Source organism: Schistocerca gregaria, chromosome X (assembly GCF_023897955.1).
Source record: "Schistocerca gregaria isolate iqSchGreg1 chromosome X, iqSchGreg1.2, whole genome shotgun sequence".
Classification (NCBI taxonomy): domain Eukaryota; kingdom Metazoa; phylum Arthropoda; class Insecta; order Orthoptera; family Acrididae; genus Schistocerca; species Schistocerca gregaria.
Window position 1 is genome coordinate 128,497,886 of NC_064931.1, and position 20,936 is coordinate 128,518,821.

Below are 20,936 nucleotides of genomic sequence, written 5' to 3' on the forward strand. Positions count from 1 at the left end.
TGCACCGGGAGGGGCCAGGGAACGTTGAACAACTTGGTGTGGTGAGGAGCGACGGGGGCGCCGAAAACCGACAGCAGTTCAGTGACAGGAAGGCAGAAGTGAAGACGAAGATTGTCCAACATCAGAGTGGTGACACCGCTGTCTTCCATCCTTTGACCGGCTCTGGAAATATGCTGGGGGACTGGGCGCAAGAAGTGGACCAACAGGACCAGGATGAAGAAAAGGACACGGCAGTTGAGGATACTCCTGACCATGCTCTGGGAGGGGACAGGAAATGTTGAACAACTTGGTGTGGTGAGGAGCGACGGGGGCACCGATAACTGACAGCAGTTCGGTGACAGGAAGGCAGAAGTGGAGATGACGATTGTCCAACATCAGAGTGGTGACATCGCTGTCTTCCATCTTTCGGCCGGCTCTGGAAATATGCTGGCGCACTGGGCGTAAGAAATGGACCAACAGGACCAAGATGAAAATAAGGACATGGCAGTTGAGGATAGTCCTGGCCATGTGCTGGAGGGGCCAGGGAATGTTGAACAACTTGGTGTGGTGAGGAGCGATGGGGACGCCAATAACCGACAGCAGTTCGGTGACAGGAAGGTAGAAATGGAGATGACGATTGTCCAGCATCAGAGTGGTGACACCGCTGTCTTCCATCCTTCGGCCGGCTCTGGGAATCTTCTAGGGACTGGGCGCAAGAGGTGCACCAACAGGACCAGGATGTAAATAAGGACGCGGCGGTTGAGGATAATCCTGGATATGCGCTGGGAGGGTAGAGGGTTTGTTGAACAACTTGGTGTGGTGAGGAGCGACGGGGGCGCCAATAACCGACAAAAGTTCGGTGACAGAAAAGCAGAAGTGGATATGGCGATTGTCCCATCAGAGTGGTGACACCACTGTCTTCCAACATTTGGCCGGCTCTGGAAATATGATGGGGGACTGGGCGCAAAAAGTGGACTAACAGGACCAGGACGAAGATAAGGACACGGCGGTTGAGGATAGTCCTGGCCATGCGCAGGGAGTGGACAGGGAATGTTGATCAACATAGTGTGGTGAGGAGCGACGGGGGCGCCAATAACCGACAGCAGTTCGGTGACAGGAAGACAGAAGTGGAGATGACGGTTGTCCAACATCAGAGTGGTGACACCGCAGTCTTCCATCCTTCGGCCAGCTCTGGAAATATGCTGGGGGACGGGGCGCAAGAAATGGACCAACAAGACCAGGATGAAGATAAGCACACGGCAGTTGAGGATAGTCCTGGCCATGCACCTGGAGGAGCCACGGAATGTTGAACAAATTCTTGTGGTGAGGAGCGACAGGGCACCGATAACCGACAGCAGTTCGGCGACAGGAAGGTAGAAGTGGAGATGACGATTGTCCAGCATTAGAGTGGTGACACCGCTGTCTTCCATCCTTTGGCCAGCTCTGGAAAAATGCTTTGGGACTTGGCGCAAGAAATGGATGAAGATAAGGACACGGCGGTTGAGGTTGGTCCTGGCCGTGCACCGAGAGTGGCCAGGGAATGTTGAACAACTTGGTGTGGTGAGGAGCGACGTGGGCGCCAATAACTGACAGCATTTCGATGACAGGAAGGCAGAAGTGGAGATAATGATTGCCCAGCATCAGAGTGATGACACCGTTGTCATCCATCCTTTGGCCGGCTCTGGAAATATGCTGGGGGACTGGGCGCAAGAAGTGGACCAACAGGACCAGGATGAAGATAAGGACATGGCAGTTGAGGATAGTCCTGGCCATGCGCTGGGAGGGGCCGGGGAATGTTGAACAACGTAGTGTGGTGAGGAGCGCCGGGGGCGCCAATAACCGACAGCAGTTCGGTGACAGGAAGGCAGAAGCGGAGATGACGATTGTCCAGCATTAGAGTGGTGATACCGTTGTCTTTCATCGTTCGGATGGCTATGAAAATGTGCTGGGGGACTAGGAGCAAGAAGTGGACCAACAGGACCAGGATGAAGATAAAGACACGGCGGTTGAGAATAGTCCTGGCCATGCGCCGGGAGGGGCCAGGGAATGTTGAACAACTTGGTGTGATGAGGAGCGACAGGGGCGCCAATAACCGACAAAAGTTCGGTGACAGGAAGGCAGAAGTGTAGATTACGATTGTCCAGCATTAGAGTGGCGTCGATGCCCGACAGCAGTTCGGTGACAGGAAGGCAGAAGTGGAGATGATGATTGCCCAACATCAGAGTGGTGACACCGCTGTCTTCTATCCTTCGGCCGGCTCTGGAAATATGCTGGGGGACGGGTCGCAAGAAATGGACCAACAGGACCAGGATGAATATAAGCACACGGCAGTTGAGGATAGTCCTGGCCATGCACCTGGAGGAGACACGGAATGTTGAACAAATTCTTGTGGTGAGGAGCGACAGGGGCACCGATAACCGACAGCAGTTCGGTGCCAGGAAGGTAGAAGTGGAGATGACGATTGTCCAGCATTAGAGTGGTGACACCGCTGTCTTCCATCCTTTGGCCAGCTCTGGAAAAATGCTGGGGGACTTGGCGCAAGAAATGGACCAACAGGACCAGGATGAAGATAAGGACACGGCGGTTGAGGTTGGTCCTGGCCGTGCACCGAGAGTGGCCAGGGAATGTTGAACAACTTGGTGTGGTGAGGAGCGACGTGGGCGCCAATAACCGACAGCAGTTCGGTGACAGGAAGGCAGAAGTGGAGATTACGATTGTCCAGCATTAGAGTGGTGACACCTCTGTCTTCCATCCTTTGGCCGTCTCTGGAAATATGCTGGCGGACTGGTCGCATGAAGTGGACCAAGCGGACCAGGATGAAGTTAACGACACTGCGGTTAAGAATTGTCCTTGCCATGCTCGGGGATTGGACAGGGAATGTTGAACAACTTGGTGTGGTGAGGAGCGATGGGGGCGCCGATAACCGACAGCAGTTGGGTGACAGGAAGACAGAAGTGTAGATGACGGTTGTACAACATCAGAGTGCTGACACCGCTGTCTTCCATCCTTCGGCCGGCTCTGGAAATATGCTGGGGACTGGGTGCAAGAAATGGACCAACAGGACCAGGATGAAGATAAGGACACGGCGGTTGAGGTTGGTCCTGGCCATGCACCGAGAGTGGCCAGGGAATGTTGAACAACTTGGTGTGGTGAGGAGCGACGTGGGCGCCAATAACCGACAGCAGTTCGGTGACAGGAAGGCAGAAGTGGAGATGATGATTGCCCAGCATCAGAGTGATGACACCGTTGTCATCCATCCTTTGGCCTGCTCTGGAAATATGCTGGGGGACAGGGCGCAAGAAATGGACCAACAGGACCAGGATGAAGACATGGCAGTTGAGGATAGTCCTGGCCTTGCTCTGGGAAGGGTCAGGTAATGTTGAACAACTTCTTGTGGTGAGGAGCGACAGGGGCGCCGATAACCGACAGCAGTTCGGTGACAGGAAGGCAGAAGTGGAGATGATGATTGTCCAGCATTAGAGTGGTGACACCGCTGTTTTTCATCGTTCGGATGGCTATGGAAATGTGCTGGGGGACTAGGAGCAAGAAGTGGACCAACAGGACCAGGATGAAGTTAAAGACACGGCGGTTGAGGATAGTCCTGGCCATGCGCAGAGAGGGGCCAGGGAATGTTGAACAACTTGGTGTGATGAGGAGCGACAGGGGCGCCAATAACCGACAACAGTTCGGTGACAGGAAGGCAGAAGTGTAGATTACGATTGTCCAGCATTAGAGTGGTGACACCTCTGTCTTCCATCCTTTGGCCGGCTCTGGAAATATGCTGGCGGACTGGTCGCATGAAGTGGACCAAGCGGACCAGGATGAAGTTAAGGACACTGTGGTTAAGAATCGTCCTTGCCATGCTCGGGTTTTGGACAGGGAATGTTGAACAACTTGGTGTGGTGAGGAGCGATGGGGGCGCCGATAACCGACAGCAGTTGGGTGACAGGAAGACAGAAGTGGAGATGACGGTTGTCCAACATCAGAGTGGTGACACCGCTGTCTTCCATCCTTCGCCCAGCTCTGGAAATATGCTGGGGGACAGGGCGCAAGAAATGGACCAACAGGACCAGGATGAAGATAAGGACACGGCCGTTGAGGATAGTCCTGGCCATGCACCGGGAGGAGACACGGAATGTTGAACAAATTCTTGTGGTGAGGAGCGACAGGGGCACCGATAACCGACAGCAGTTCGGTGACAGGAAGGTAGAAGTGGAGATGACGATTGTCCAGCATTAGAGTGGTGACACCGCTGTCTTCCATCCTTTGGCCAGCTCTGGAAATATGCTGGGGGACTGGGCGCAAGAAGTGGACCAACAGGACCAGGATGAAGATAAGGACACGGCTGTTGAGGATAGTCCTGGCCATGCACCGGGAGGAGACACGGAATGTTGAACAAATTCTTGTGGTGAGGAGCGATGGGGGCGCCAATAACCGACAGCAGTTCGGTGACAGGAAGGCAGAAGCGGAGATGACAATTGTCCAGCTTCAGAGTGGTGACACCGCTGCCTTCCATCCTCCTTGCCGCTCTGGAAATATGCTGGGGGACAGGGCGCAAGAAATGGACCAACAGGACCAGGATGAAGATAAGAACACGGCTGTTGAGGATAGTCCTGGCCATGCGCCGAGAGTGGCCAGGGAATGTTGAACAACTTGGTGTGGTGAGGAGCGACGTGGGCGCCGATAACCGACAGCAGTTCGGTGACAGGAAGGCAGAAGTGGAGATGACGATTGCCCAGCATCAGAGTGGTGACACCGTTGTCATCCATCCTTTGGCCGGCTCTGGAAATATGCTGGGGGACTGGGCGCAAGAAGTGGACCAACAGGACCAGGATGAAGATAAGGACACGGCGGTTGAGGATGGTCCTGGCCATGCGCTGGGAGGGGCCAGGGAATGTTGAACAACTTGGTGTGGTGAGGAGCGACCGGGGTGCCGATAACCGACAGCACTTCGGTTTTCAACACCATCGCTTGATGATATCCCCCTCCAACTGATGGATGAATACACGCCAGGCGTACTGCATTGCGACGATCAACATTAATGGGATTCGGACACCAGTTAAAATTCAGATGTTGAAAGATATGTTACACGGCGCAGACGTAGATATTGTACTCCTACAAGAAGTGCGTTTCACATCGCCGCCGGAGTTCTACGGCTACGACGCACATTATTCAGTGCATGATGAGAGTGGATGCGGTATGGCGATCCTCAGTAGGCAAGGAATAGGAGTGGAGGAAGTCACGTCTCTTCCTTCAGCGCGTGGAATACGATCACTGTCGACGGCGTTTGTTTCATCATTGTATACGCGCCGTCTGGCTCCACAAAAAGAAGAGAATGGGCGACCTTTTACACCGAAGAGATAGCACCGTTGTTCACCGGACAATATGACAGTTATGCACTGGGCGGCGACTTTAATTGTGTCGCTGACCAAAAGCACCAAGTACCTCATTATGTGCTAACTATGGAATTGCGCGCTTTGATGACTGAAATGGCGCTTCTGGATACCTGGGAACTGCAGCATGGCGATAGAACGGTTTACATGTATGTAACGGGACACTCGACGAGTAGGCTTGATATAGTGTATGTGACACGCGCTCTACGGACGGCGATAATGCATGCCGAAATCTGACCGGCGGCTTTTACGGATCATATGGCAAAAAGGAATACAAACGTCTTTAAAATGATATCGACAGGAAGTGCAAAATGGCTAAGCAGGGATGGCTAGGGGACAAATGTCAGGATGTAGAGCCTTATCTCACGAGGGGTAAGATAGACACTGCCTACAAGAAAATTAAAGAGGCCTTTGGAGAAAAGAGAACCACTTGCATGAATATCAAGAGTTCAGATGGAAACCCAGTTCTAAGCAAAGAGGGGAAAGCACAAAGGTGGAAGGAGTATATAGAGGGTCTATACAGGGGCGATGTTCTTGATGATAATATCATGGAAATGGAAGAGGTTGTAGATGAAGATGAAATGGGAGGTATGATACTGCGTGAAGAGTTTGACGGAGCACTGAAAGACCTAAGTCGAAACAAGGCCCGGTAGTAGACAACATTCCATTAGAACTACTGACGGCCTTGGGAGAGCCAGTCCTGACAAAACTCTACCATCTGGTGAGCAAGATGTATGGGACAGGTGAAATTCCCTCAGACTTCAAGAAGAATATAATAATTCCAATCCCAAAGAAAGCAGCTGTTGACAGATGCGAAAATTACCCCACTATCAGTTTAATAAGTCACAGCTGCAAAATACTAACGCGAATTCTTTACATACGAATGGAAAAACTTGTAGAAGCAGATCTCGGGGAAGGTCAGTTTGGATTCAATAGAAATGTTGGAACACGTGAGGCAATACTGACTGTACGACTTGTCTTAGAAGAAAGATTAAGGAAAGACAATCCTAAGATCCTAGCATTGTAGGCTTTGAGAACGCTTTTGACAATGTTGACTGGTATACTCTCTTTCAAATTCTGAAGGTGGCAGGGGTAAAACAGAGGGAGCGAAAGGCTATTTACAATTTGTACAGAAACCAGATGGCAGTTATAAGAGTCGAGGGACATGAAAGGGAAGCAGTGGTTGGGAAGGGAGTGAGACATGGTTGTAGCCTCTCCCCGATGTTATTCAATCTGTACATTGAGCAAGCAATAAAGGAACAAAAGGAAAGTTCCGAGTAGGTATTAAAATCCATGGAGAAGAAAAAAAACTATGAGGTTCGCCGATGACCTTGTAATTCTGTCAGTAACAGGAAAAAACTTGGAAGAGCAGTTGAACGGAATGGACAGTGTCTTGAAACGAGGGTATAAGATGAACATCAACAAAAGCAAAACGAGGATAATGGAATGTAGTCGAATTAAGTCGGGTGATGCTAGGAGAATTAGATTAGGAAATGAGACACTTAAAGAAGTAAAGGAGTTTTGCTATTTGGGGAGCAAAATAACTGATGATGGTAGAAGTAGAGAGGATATAAAATGTAGACTGGCAATGGCAAGGAAACCGTTTCTGAAGAAGAGAAATTTGTTAAGATCGAGTATAGATGTGTCAGGAAGTCGTTTCTGAAAGTATTTGTATGGAGTGTAGCCATGTATGGAAGTGAAACGTGGACGATAAATAGTTTAGACAAAAAGAGAGTAGAAGCATTCAAAATGTGTTGCTACAGAAGAATGCTAAAGATTAGATGGGTAGATCACATAACTAATGAGGAGGCATTGAATAGAATTGGGGAGAAGAGGAGTTTGTGGCACAACTTGACTAGAAGAAGGGATCGGTTGGTAGGACATTTTATGAGGCTTCAAGGGATCACCAATTTAGTACTGGAGGGCAGCGTGGAGGGTAAAAATCGTAGAGGGAGACCAATAGATGAGTACACCAAGCAGATTCAGAAGGATGTAGGCTACAGTAGGTACTGGGAGATGAAGAAGCTTGCACAGGATAGAGTAGCATGTAGAGCTGCATCAAACCAGTCTCAGGACTGACAGGACTGAAGACCACAACAACAACATGGCGTACGCCTTTACTTACGTGGAAAAAGATATGGCTAAGTAAGGATCACTACTGGAAAATGAAGAGAGCACTTTTACATGACGTTGCATGTCGTCAGTCGACAGAGGAGGTCTGGGAGACCTGCGTTCGCTGCCAACGGGCATACACCTCGGTTCTCCAGTGGTGGGATCAAATGCAAAAAACCAACATTACGGAGAACGTAGATTCGATACGGGCAGGACAAATCGCAGTGGAACCGCGCGACGGCGATTTTTATTTTACAGTTCTGAGGGAGCTGATGACGCAACAACCATAGCCGGAAAGGCACACGGCCATGAGCAGGATAAAAGCCAAGTTATTACAGCTGAAATGACTAAGAATGGAAGGTATAATGGTCAGGACGTGATTGACGGACACAGTTGCTGCCGAAGCCCCCTCAATGCACCACGTAGTATGTGGACGCCAACGTCGACGCAAGACACTCATCAGGGAAATTATCTCTGAAACTGGCAAGTTGTAACCCAACGTGACGTTGTGCAGGTGTTAACCGACTACTTCCGCCAGTTATATGGACCTGTAAAGTGAACCACGAGACACTAAATGATATCATCTCCGAAATGTCAGATAGAAGACCACCACTGGATGCAGACACTTTCATCACTGCGATAACGGAGGACGAGCTGACAGACGAAATTGCCAGGGGAGCTCCGAACAAGTCCCCAGGACAGGACGGCTTCCCAATTGAATTTTACCGCGCCTTTGCATACCTCATGGGACAGATGTGGATTCAGGTACCACAGACTGAGATACCTATTGAATTCACGGAGAGTATCATCATCCCAATACCCAAACCACGCGATGGCAGAAGGCCAGGAGATTATAGACCACTAACCCTCCTGAACTGCGACTACAAGCTTTTCGCGCGCATCCTTGGGGCTCGCCTGAAGTCTTCAATTTCTGATAGACTCCTCACATATAACATGCCTCGGCGGTAAGAGTAATCTCCATACGGCTCTTGGTGATTACCGATATATCGCCGCATTAGCAGCGGCGTGTCCCCAACTCGTGGTCGTGCGGTAGCGTTCTCGCTTCCTGCGCCCGGGTTCGATTCCCGACGGGGTCAGGGATTTTCTCTGCCTCGTGATGACTGGTAGTTGTGTTCTGTCCTTAGGTTAGTTAGGTTTAAGTAGTTCTAAGTTCTAGGGGACTGATGACCATAGATGTTAAGTCCCATAGTGCTGTTTCTCTGCCTCGTGATGGCTGGGTGTTGTGTGTGGTGTCACCGCCAGACACCACACTTGCTAGGTAGTAGCCTTTAAATCGGCCGCGGTCCGGTAGTATACGTCGGACCCGCGTGCCGCCGCTATCAGTGGTTGCAGACCGAGCGCCGCCACGCGGCAGGTCTAGAGAGACTTCCTAGCACTCGCCCAGTTGTACAGCCGACTTTGCTAGCGGTAGTTCACTGACTTCTAAGCTCTCATTTGCCGAGACGATAGTTAGCATAGCCTTCAGCTACGTTATTTGCTATGACCTAGCAAGGCGCCAGTATCCGTACTATTGATATTGTGAATCATGTACCATAAAGAGCGACGTTCTCCATTAATGGATTAAAGTTAAGTATTCCACCAGCTACGTCCGTTTTTCTCAATTCTAGTTCCCTTGTCATGTTCCAGACCTCACGCCAGCCTGCGTGAGCTAAAACGCGTGCATTTCGGCCTCCTTCAGGAACACGGTTGGCTCTCCTGCCAACCACAACATTGTGTGCTGTCCTTAGGTTAGTTAGTTTTAAGTAGTTCTAAGTTCTAGGGGACTGATGACGATAGATGTTAACTCCCATAGTGCTCAGAGCCATTTGAACCCATAGTGTTCAGAGCCATTTGAACCACTTTGAAGCAGCGGCGTACCGACTGCATGTGTACTAGTCTCTATTGTCTTCGATCATGCGTTCCACAGGGTGGATAATATCTTTTTGCACGCCGTGATGGACAGTTTGGGAACCCCATAGGCCTTCATTTTAGTGATAATTCGAGTGCCGGACGCGGTGGTCTAGCGGTTCTAGGCGCTCAGTTCGGAACCGTGCGACTCCTACGGTCGCAGGTTCGAATCCTGCCTCGGGCATGGATGTGTGTGATGTCTTTAGGTTAGTTAGGTTTGAGTAGTTCTAAGTTCTAGGGGACTGATGACCTTAGATGTTAAGTCCCATAGAGCTCAGAGCCATTTGAACCATTTGATAATGCGAGTGTTACACGGCGTGCGATCCAAGGTCTCACTGGATGGGCTTGGCACTGACTACATTGTCATTTCACTTTCAGTTCGTCAAGGTAGCGCCCTTTCGATATTTTTGTATGCGATGGCTTTGGAACCCTACCTATATGGTCTCCGAAGACGGCTGCAGGGAGGGCCGTTGCCACAGCTGACCTTTCATTGCCGCGCTTAAGCTGACGATGTGATGCTGCTGGCACGGACAGGCGACGGAGTACGTACGGCATTGGCATGGATACAGCGATACGGGATGGCGGCGGGAAGCGGGCTGAATCTACAGAATTCTCGCTGCATGAATGTCGGTCGGGGATTACGACCGGTGGAGGAAGGCCCGCTCATGTTAGTTAACACCATAAAATGTTTAAGTGTCACGTTCCACTCAGATGTGCAGCGGACAGCAGCGGATAACTACCGACGCATATTAAAGCTGATGCGGTGCTGTTACAGAACTTAAGAGCGTTGGATATGATTCAAAGGGTGGCCTATGTTAACGTGTACCTAGCACCGAGACTCGCTCACGTAGCGCATGTCCTGCCTTTAACCCTTTCATGGGCAAAATTATTCAGTAGATTTTTAATAAATGGACAGCAGATAGTAGTTAACAGATAGGTATATTTATCACACAGAATATCAAATTTGCTCCAACTGTGAAAGTGAGGTCACACAACAAGGTGGGAAGTATTCTTCCCACTGCCGTTCCTTGGAGTTAAATGACAAAAACAACTTTTTCAATATGTGTAATATTTATTTGACAAATTTACTTCTATTGTTACAATGATTGTTCACAATTACTTGCCATGAAACTTTCTGAAACATGGGTCTATGCAAAGTGGTATTTCACAATATGTACAAACACAGCGAGTGCTCTTTTCCGCAACATTGGTACTAAAATGACGGCACGTCCAGTAGGTTCCTCCTAAAATGGGTTGATACTCCGCTACAGCCACATGACGAAAATCTTCAGGTACTTTACCCCTTCTCGCCAGAAAGACAGGTTTTTCTCCACGCCTTTTTTGAGATGAGAAGCCAGCGATCAATTGTGTGGCTAGATGGATCCTGTATGTGAGCTGATCATGCTGTCCACTTTCTCTTTTACTTATTTATCACAGGATAAAACTGTTCACTGCAACAACGTCCACCAGGAAATAAAATATTCAGTGCCATCATTTTACAGAACGTCTGCCAATAGCATACAGTCCTCGTAACGGATCAAACTTAACGACACCACCCATTATTTTGTTGTATTCTGCCACAACTTCAGGACAAGAAATCTCTGTACTAAGAGCATCCTTGTTTTTCCTTTTCAGTGTTGCTGTTTCTCATGGGTCATGAAGTGGAAAGTGACTGGACGGTTATCCATCCAATTTACTGCAGAAATGGCTCCTTTTGTTTCAAACTGGAATTCTCCTCGTTCCAATTTTACATTATCCTTTGGGTAAATCTAAAGTATTTACGTTATACTATAGCTTTGAGGAAAAAATCTCAAAATGTCACGCAAACAGCACTGATAGGCTCCTCTACAGAGCAACACTCAGCTATACAATGCCTCTGCGCGAAGGTACAGCAAAAACGGCGGGAACTTCCGATTGGAAGTAGTACCCTATACTGTTCACTAGGTGGTAGCACCGTACAGTGGTATGAACTGTGAATCCCACGAGACTAGGAGCGAGTCCATTGTAGTGGGAAGCATGTTTCCCACGGCTTACGAAAGGCTTAACCTGCACGGTGGCAAAGCGGAAATTTCGGAACTTACGTGAGTGTTGGACACCTATTTAAGGTCCAATACACAACACTTACGTTACCACCTGGAGAGGGTGGACTCGATCTGGTGAACGTATATGGAAAGGCGCGGGCGTTATTCGTCAGTACGTTTTATCGACAATGGCGCGGTCAATTTTTCAGTATCTCGGGTGCGTTGGCCGATGCACTGACGCCCACTTCAATGGTGCCACCAATTAATGTGGACCATATTTCATCAAGGATGTCACATTTCAAGTCTTTATTTTTGGAGCTTAGCTATGTCATAGAAGCCTTCCCAACAACATGACTACCGACGAGGCGTGATGTGTAGCAAATATTATTGCGCCGGTGCCCCTGGAAGACCCTGAAAAAGAAGTACCCAGATAAGAACTGGCGACAGATATGGCGCATTATACGGAACGTTTACCTCCCAACGTCGGTACGCTCAACATGGTATGTGGTGGTAAATAGGAAGTTGCAACGAACCAACGGCGGCATGCGATTCATTTGGCAGACACTCCATTACGTTTAAGCTGTGCAACAGTGGACACTGATGAACATTGTTTAGCATGTAGTGGGCGGCTCTACTGTGGCACATGATACGACAGATATTGGCGTTCCTGTTACGCACCACGCCTCACACAATTTCATCGGACACACTCCTTTTCCCCAAAGAATCTTATTTTCCGGTCCACAAAACAAATGCAGTAACATGGGTACGGTGACTGGTTGTGGGCTACGTCTACAACGAATCAGAAAAGGACAACATGGATTTTTGGCATTTCCTCCTGGATGGACACGAGAAGAAATAAGAAATATAGGCAAGACTTCGCTAATCATCTGCGGCGGACATTTCCCGACTCACCGGCCAGATGGGGTGTGACGGGTGAGAGATGAGATAGACGAAGTAAGCCAAGACCGACACCGATAACACTAACGGAACCTTAGTTATTTTCGAGAAGACGACCCAGTCTTACGGCAACGCCTGCAGATAGCTCTATTGCTCTGTCGACCGTCTGGTGGTGATCAGGTGTCGCCCCCGACTTGAATTTCATTTCATTGCTAGAGGAGCATGTTTCTTTTGTATTTGTATTGTAAGCGATGTCGTCAAGTCATTTCCATTTGGTCATGTTCAATTTTATTCATTTCCATACTTAATTATTTTGTAATTAGCCACTATTTGGTAGAGCAGTTGCCCGCGAAAGGCAAAGATCCCGAGTTCGAGTCTCGGTCCGGCACACAGTTTTAATCTGCCGAGAAGTTTCATGTCAGTGCACACTCCGCTGCAGAGTGAAAATTTCACTGTGGAAACTTCTCGGATTGCTCTCTGAAAATGCATCAGTTCTTGAAAATAAAAGAACTGACGGTTGCAGTATAAAAGAAGTGTACATTATCTCCTTTCGGTCATTTTTTTTTTTCGTTTACCTCCATTCACTTCAAGCACCTACGTCAGTTATATAAAAAAAGTCATTAAAGTCATTAGTTATGTGTGAGTTAACACATCTAATTGTAATATTTATGAAAAATGTATATACTGCATACAAAGAAATGAGTTCCATCGCAAAAAATTTCTCAATTAGGCACTAATCGTTTATAAAAGATTGTTAATCGATATTTTATAATTATTTAAAAATTACAGATTAAATGTTTTCTATCTTTTTGTATTTTACGCTTCACGTAATGCTCATACAACATGAAATTTTGTTTAAAAATTTGAATTTACAGTCGTGGACAAAACGAGCGAGACCCCTCGCCTTTTCGTTATGCTGATCCGCACAGCTTTAAAGTCTGCTATACAGGCAAGGCGACGAAGTGCTACCAACACACTATGCACCGGTGTGAAATTGAAAAGCTATCCGAACTTTGTCAGACTGTTTTCAATCATGTGTAAGACTATATTAAAGCTGATTAGTGTGTTAAACACAATACGAAAATATAAGATATAAATGAAAGAAAAAACGCTTATTAGTATGAACTGTACTAATAAAAATGATTTTCCGATTATCGAGATATCATACATTTTAGTAAGACAAAGTAGGCCGGATCGTTACGAATTAGCAAAATACTATGCGCATTCGACCACGAAACGGTCTGTGTCAACGTTCAGACCAGTCATACTGGATTACCATTGCTGACCTACCATGAAAGTGTGCAAACTTAGCAATGCGTGCAGATTCAAAACGAAATTCAGTTAAAAATCATTCAATGCCACACTTCAGTCAATTCAGTTATTGGTAGAAGCGGAAAAAGCAGGCAGTAACAATTATGAAATTCTACAAGAGTTTCACATTGAAATCCACTGGGCATCGGTACAGAATGCGGCCAACACGTTTATGTTTCGCCACGAGCTGTGGGTCGTACAATGTTTCTCGCTGTTTGTAGACCATCACCACACCGTCGTTCACTGAGCTAAATAATGACTCATCTGGAAAGATGACGTAGTTTCAGTCACGTTCTACATTCAATTTAGCGAGAAGGTCTCTCCGTTAGTAGCGCTGTGAGTTCTGAGGCCAGCACCAGGTAAGCAGTTGCGAACGTTAGCGAGCATCCCGGAAAATTGGTCTCATTCTTGAGTTAGAAGGCGTTTAGAAACGGACGATCCCTACAGGTGTCAAGTAAGGCGTTGTATTGCTGAACGTCGACACCTTTCCTGAGCATAACATTAGAAGCGGGCCAGTTACCCCTATCTCGCACCACCGCTGTATCAACTTCCGCGCACAGCGAGGCTAAACGCTGCATCTAGCTGCCGCTTCACGCGCACTGAAACTTGTCATACTGGCTTGCGTACGCTGAGACACTCTGGCAATAAATGACTGTCGTCATATGCTGTGGCACAGTTTCATGTTAGACACTTCTCGGCTATGTTAATGGAAAGAAAACAAAATACGGTATCGGTTGGACTTGACTCCGACTAATTCAGTACAATTGGAAAGCCTCAAATGCTTTCACGCGACTACCATGTTTTACTACAGGGATTGGTTATTGGTTGTATGTTCAAGGCTGTGACATCTCGCAGTTTTAAACAGAAAGAAAGTAAATGTTATAATTTATATACCACACAATATGCGACAATTATACGCAATCACAGAAAATGAAAAAATCATATAAGTGAAATCGTTATAATAAGAAATAAAGAAATAACCTGCTAAAAGTGTAGAACATGTGGTGTTGGCGCCGTTGCCATTGTGTGTTCCGTTACGACTAGTGCCACCTGTACACAATTAAAGCTACCCGAGCTTCTCAAGACTAAAAAACAGTTTAATTTTTTCGACAGCATATCTCAAGAATTGCTGCTGTACCGCCAAACACAATGTTATGCAAAGAGCCTATGCGCTAGGGGAGTCACAGTCTACTTTCGAAAGGAAACCTTTTAACTGCAAGGGCTGAGAACAGCACTTGAATTTCATTGTGCAAGTGCTACAGTATGCCAATATTGTGATGTTATCCTGTACGATTAATTTTTGTATTTCTTTTTGTCGTTGCACGCGAGTGAGCGTGGGCCTGTGTGCGTACATGTGTTCGTGTGTGTGTGTGTGTGTGTGTGTGTGTATGTAGACCGTAAGTTATTTCCAAATTAATGAGGGCATTTTTCAGTAGTTTATATATAGTGAGGTGATTTCTGATTCACAGTTCTTACAGCAAGAATTTTACCCTATTGTTATGGTAAATGAACCTGAGATATCCTAGACGATTCAGAACTCTCCCTCAACGTTTCAGCTGTTGAACTGTTGGACAGTCCCTCAAGGCCGTCATTTCGAGCACCAAATTTAGTGATAATTATATTAAGAAGAAAATTTTAAAATTTTTTCATAGTAGTTTTGAACACGTAATCTTAGAGTGTTCCGTGGTGTTCGCCTTCTCAACTACTTTTCCCTCTTCCAGACAGATCTGTGATTAGATCCGCTTCCTGCCATTACGATTTAGGTTTTCCTCTCTCTCACGTAAGACCAATACTTTTGAAAATGGCACGGGCTATTTCCTTCAGCATCGTTATGCAATCTGGCCGTGACCTGTCACTCTTCCTACCACGTTGTTGAGGTAATCTTCCTTTCTTCCCAAGAACAAAAAAGAAACTTTCCCAAAAACTTGTTTAACCTTTTAGCTAACAAAATATATACATCATGTGCATGAAATGGTAAGGTCTTCTTGAGTGCGTTTACAAGGGAAGCGATGCGTCAATAACATCGAAGCCGACAATTCCACACTCACATAATGGCGAAGCAGTTTGTTGACACGCATTAAAAGCAAATGGTGCTTTTCTTCATTATCTGCATTAAGTTCGAAGTATTATTTGTATTAATGACAATTTACCATTACTATCAATGAAAAGAGCTGTAGGACGAAGTATTAGACGTATTATGTAAACAGTGTTGTCACGATTCTGCTTCCATCTCCACCGTCCTTGTTATTTCATACATATTCCTAGATGTCTCTAAAATCACGACATGAATACTGGGGAATTCGTCCAACAAGCCCACAGCTGTTGGTTTTCTCTATTGGGGAATTTGTGCAGAGTTTTCGAAAATCAAGTCGTTGATGCCGAGGTATACTTAAGCATAAAAAGAGGAGAAAGGGATTCATGTTAGAACACGGAAAACTGATGCACAGATGGACTCATATCCCTTTTTAAATGTTGTCTGTGTTCCTATTTATAAAACTGTTAGTACTGTGTTTCTGAGATGGAAATCATAAAGTATTTGCTTAGACGAGTGTGGAAAACTACCTAAAACCACCTCTGAGGATGTAAGCTGTACCAGGCCACTGGTTGTTATCCGGGATATCGACGTTAATGATATGGATCTGTAATTTAGAGGATTACTCCAACTAAGTTTCTTGAATATTGGTGTGACCTGTGCGACTTTCCAGTCTTTGGGTACGGATCTTCCTTCGAGCGAACAGTAGTATGTGGTTGCTAAGTATGAAGCTACTCTATCGGCATACTCTGAATGTAACCTAACTGGTATACAGTCAGGACCGAAAGACCTGCTTTTGTTAAGAGATTTAAGTTGCTTCACTACTGCGAAGATATCTGCATTCATGCTCATAAATTAAGGATAATGCTGATACATGGTCAAACAACGCTCTGGTGGGCCGTTTGCGGGCTTAAATCACCTCGGGGTATGACCATACGGTGCATTTGACCTGCGGTCGTCGCACTGTGGCGCTGGAAGCAGTACACATACGCAGAGGTGTGTTGGTGCATGTCAGAGTACGGTGAAGTGAGTAAGTTTGCAGACATTTTCAGACATGCTAAAGGTGAATGTGTGATGAAAATGGCTCAAACAACACGTATTGATGACGTTATGAGGGGTAGAATTCTAGGGCGACTGGAGGCTGGTCAAACACAGCAGGTCGTAGCACGGGCCCTCCGCGTGCCACAAAGTGTGATCTCAAGATTATGGACCGATTTCAGCATACAGGAAACGTGTCTAGGCGCTACAGTGCGGACGTTCACAGTGTATAACACCACAAGAAGACCGATATCTCACCATCAGTGACCGCGGATGGCCACGGAGTAGTGCAGGTAGCCTTTCCCGGGACCTTACAGCAGCCACTGGAACAATTCTCTCCAGAAAGTCTACAGATGACTGAACAGACATGGTTTATTCGTCCGGAGACCTTCAAGGGGCATTCCACTGACCCCTGGTCACAGGAAAGCCCACAAAGCCTAGTGTCTAGAACACAGTACACGGCCATTGGAACAGTGGTCCCAGGTTATGTTCACGGACGAATCCAGTTATAGTCGGAACAGTGATTTTCGTTGGGTTTTCATCTGGTGTGAACCAGGAACTAGATACCAACCTCTTAATGTCCTTGAAAGGGACCTGTATGGAGTTCGTGGTTTGATGGTTGGGGTGGGATTCTGATTGGTGCACATACACCCCTGCATGTCTTTGACAGAGGAACTGTAACAGGTCAGGTGTATCCGGACGTCGTTTTGCACCAGTATGTCCATCTTTTCAGGGGTGCAGTGGGTCCCACCTTACTCCTGGTGGATGATAACGCACGGCCCCACCGAGCTTCCATCGTGGAGGAGTACCTTGAAACAAAAGATATCAGGCGAATGGAGTGGCCTGCCTGTTCTCCAGACCTCAATCCCATCGAGCACGTTTGGGATGCTCTCGGTGGACGTATCGCTGAACCTGTTCAAACCCCTACGACACTTCAAGTGCTCCGACAGGCATTGGTGCAAGAATGGAAGGCTATACCCCAGCAGCTGCTCGACCATCTGATCCAGAGTATGCTAACCCGTTGTTCGGCCTGTGTAAGCGTGCATGGTGATCATATCCCATGTTGACGTCTGGGTACATGCGCAGGAAACAGTGGCGTTTTGTAGCACATGCGTTTCAGGACGGTTTTCTCAACTTATCACCAATACCGTGGACTTACAGATCTGTGTTGTGTGTTCCCTATATTTCTATGCTATTAGCGCCAGTTTTGCGTGGTCCACATTGTGTGGCACCACATTCTGCAGTTGTCCTTAATTTATGAGCATGTGTGTACTTCTACGTTTCTCATGTCGGCAGCTGTTTTTGATTCGAATTCTGGAATATTTACTTCGTTTTTCTTTGGTGAAGGAATTACGGAAGGCTGTGTTCAGTAACTCTGCTTTGGCAGCCCTGTCCTCGATAGTATTTCCATTGTTATCGCGCAGGGAAGGCATTTACCAGTCGCATTAATGTGACCACCGTCTATGTAACCTGCAATAACCTTTCTCGGCCGGCAGATGGCAATACTGACCGTGGAGAGTATATAATGCATGTCGGAGCGATGCGGGTAACAAAAAAATGGCTCTGAGCACTATGGGACTTAACATCCATGGTCATCAGTCCCCTAGAACTTAGAACTACTTAAACCTAACTAACCTAAGGACAGCACACAACACCGAGTCATCCCGAGGCAGAGAAAATCCCTGACCTCGCCGGGAGTCGAACCCGGGAACCCGGGCGTGGGAAGCGAGGACGCTACCGCACGACTACGAGCTGCGAACCGCCGATAACAGTGCAGTTGTTTTCCTAATGAGGAAACGGAGCGATTTACCTGACGTGCAAAAGGGCATGATTATTGAACTTCGGCCCTAGGGTGGAAGCATTACCAAAACCACTAAATTTGTAAACTGTTCACGTACTGCCGTGGTTAAAGTAGACCGTTCATGAGAAAATGGCGCTATCCAAAATCGACACCTAGTTAACTGTGGAGCACTGCTGGCCGTAGATGACAGGGGCGAATGAACGCTGCGGAAGTGTGTACTGGGAAACAGAAGTGCAGCTGTTGAGCAGCTGGCAGCACAGATGAACCAAGGGGCTACAAAAAGTGTCTGCTCAACGACCATCCAGCGAACATTGCTGCGTATGGGCTTCCGCAGCAGGCGCCTCGTTCATGAACCCATGCTGACTGTTGTTCATCGCCAACGAACACAACTAGACGTCCACTGACTGGCGACAGGTGGCCTTTTTATTTGAATCACGTGTTATGCCCCATCCGACAGATGTCTGTTGGCGTGCACGAAGTGAAACATTTGAAAGCAAACACCCTGCAACAATCGTCGGAAGTGTCCACGCCGGAGGAGGGGCCTTCGTAGTCTGTGGAATGTTTCCGCATAGCCCCTGTGTGATCTCGTCAATGAGGAAAGTATAATAGATCAACACATGTACAGATCTATCCTTGTGGGCTGTTGTCACCAAAGTTCTCGGATTTAAACCTAATCGAAAACGCGCGGGACCTCCTCGATTGCGCTGTTCGCACGATGCATCCTCAACAGAGAAATCTAGCGTAGCTGGCCACATCGTTGGAGTCGGAATGGCTTCACGTCCCTATCGGTACCTCCCAGAACCTCATTGACTCTCTTCCTGCACATTTGTCAGCGGTCCGATCTGCGAGAGGTTGTTAATCAGGCTTCTGACAGGTGGTCACATTAACGTGACTGGACAGTGTATATACAGGGAGTTTATAAATGAATATCGGGGTTTTAACACTTTATAATATTTGTTACATTAAACTTGCAGTTATAAATGATATGTCAAATGGAAGAGCAACTCAAACATTTGTGTTTGGCACCAGTGCGCATGTGCAGCGCGCAGTGTTTCCGTCGCAATCCGCTAGATTCCCGGCGGAAAGTTTATGGGTCTTTCTTTTTTGGTGAATTTTGTATCCCGCCTGGGAGGAGGTTCATGGGTAAGGAACAGGAACAGGGAAAGGGAAAGGTGCTAATCTCTCGGTACTGCAGATACAGTTAAGGCACCTTTACTAGCGGGTAACATATGCAAACATATAACAGAACTTGCAAGGTGACGCTAAGTTGATGCGACGTGTCCTGGCTGGCTGCACCTGATGAAATGGGCTGAAGCAGTCGCGGAGCTCGTAGATCTCGACAGCACCGGCTAGAGGGCGCTGTCGTCTGTGTCTCTCGTACTGCCAACCTAATAGAGCGGACCTACATTGTGGCACTTAGCTATCGATACCACAGTGAACCTACTGTAACCGACACTTCTTACCTTGATACACTAGAGCAATGGATCTTCCCTCAGTGGGAAGAAATGAGCCAGAGGACTTCATTTTCCAGCAAGATGGTGCGCCACATCACTGGTATAGCCAAGTACGCGACTGAACACTGTACCAATGGCCGCAAGGGGACCAATGACAGGGCTTGCTTTGCATTGCCTCCAAGTTCACCCGACCTAACGCTATGCGATTTTTTCCTTTGGGGTTTCATCAACGATCGTGTGTACACTACCAGCAGACGTCCCTGAATTAAGAAACCGGATTGAAGCAGCTGTTGCTACGAGGCATGTTTCTTAAGTAAGTACTGTTTTGAAATTTAAAAAAGACGTGCTAAGATATCTCAATAATTTTAATTTCACGTGAAAGCCTGTACCTTATTCTGTCTTTCAACTTAATTTCCATCAATATTGAGGCACTTGTCATAACGTTGTACCAGTTTTTAAATACCCTCCTCATAGGAGTCTGCTGCCTGACTTGTTAACCACGGCATCACCACAGTTTTGACTTCGTCATCGTCTTGAAGACGCTCACCGCCCAGGTGTTTCTTCAAGTGCAGGAACAGATGGTAGTCACTGGGCGCAAGATCGGGGATGTACGGAGGATAATATAGAGTTTCCCATCGAAAAGATGTGACGAGATCTTTGGTCTGATTTGCCACATGCGGACGGGCATTGTCTTGCAGCAAAACGATGCCCTTGCTCAACTTCCATGAACTGTTGCTTTGATTCTGGTGTAACGTAGGCCACCCATGTTTCATCGTCAGTAAGAATTTAGCTGAAGAAATGGTCACCGTCGTTGTGGTACCTCTCAAGGAAAGTCAATGCACTGTCTAAACGTTTGGTTTTGTGCACATCCGTCAACATTTTCGGTGCCCAACGTGCGCACAAATTTCGGTCATTCAAGTGCTCGGTCACAACGTCATACAAAACACTACGAGGAACATTAGGAAAGTCATCCCGCAATGACGAAATCGT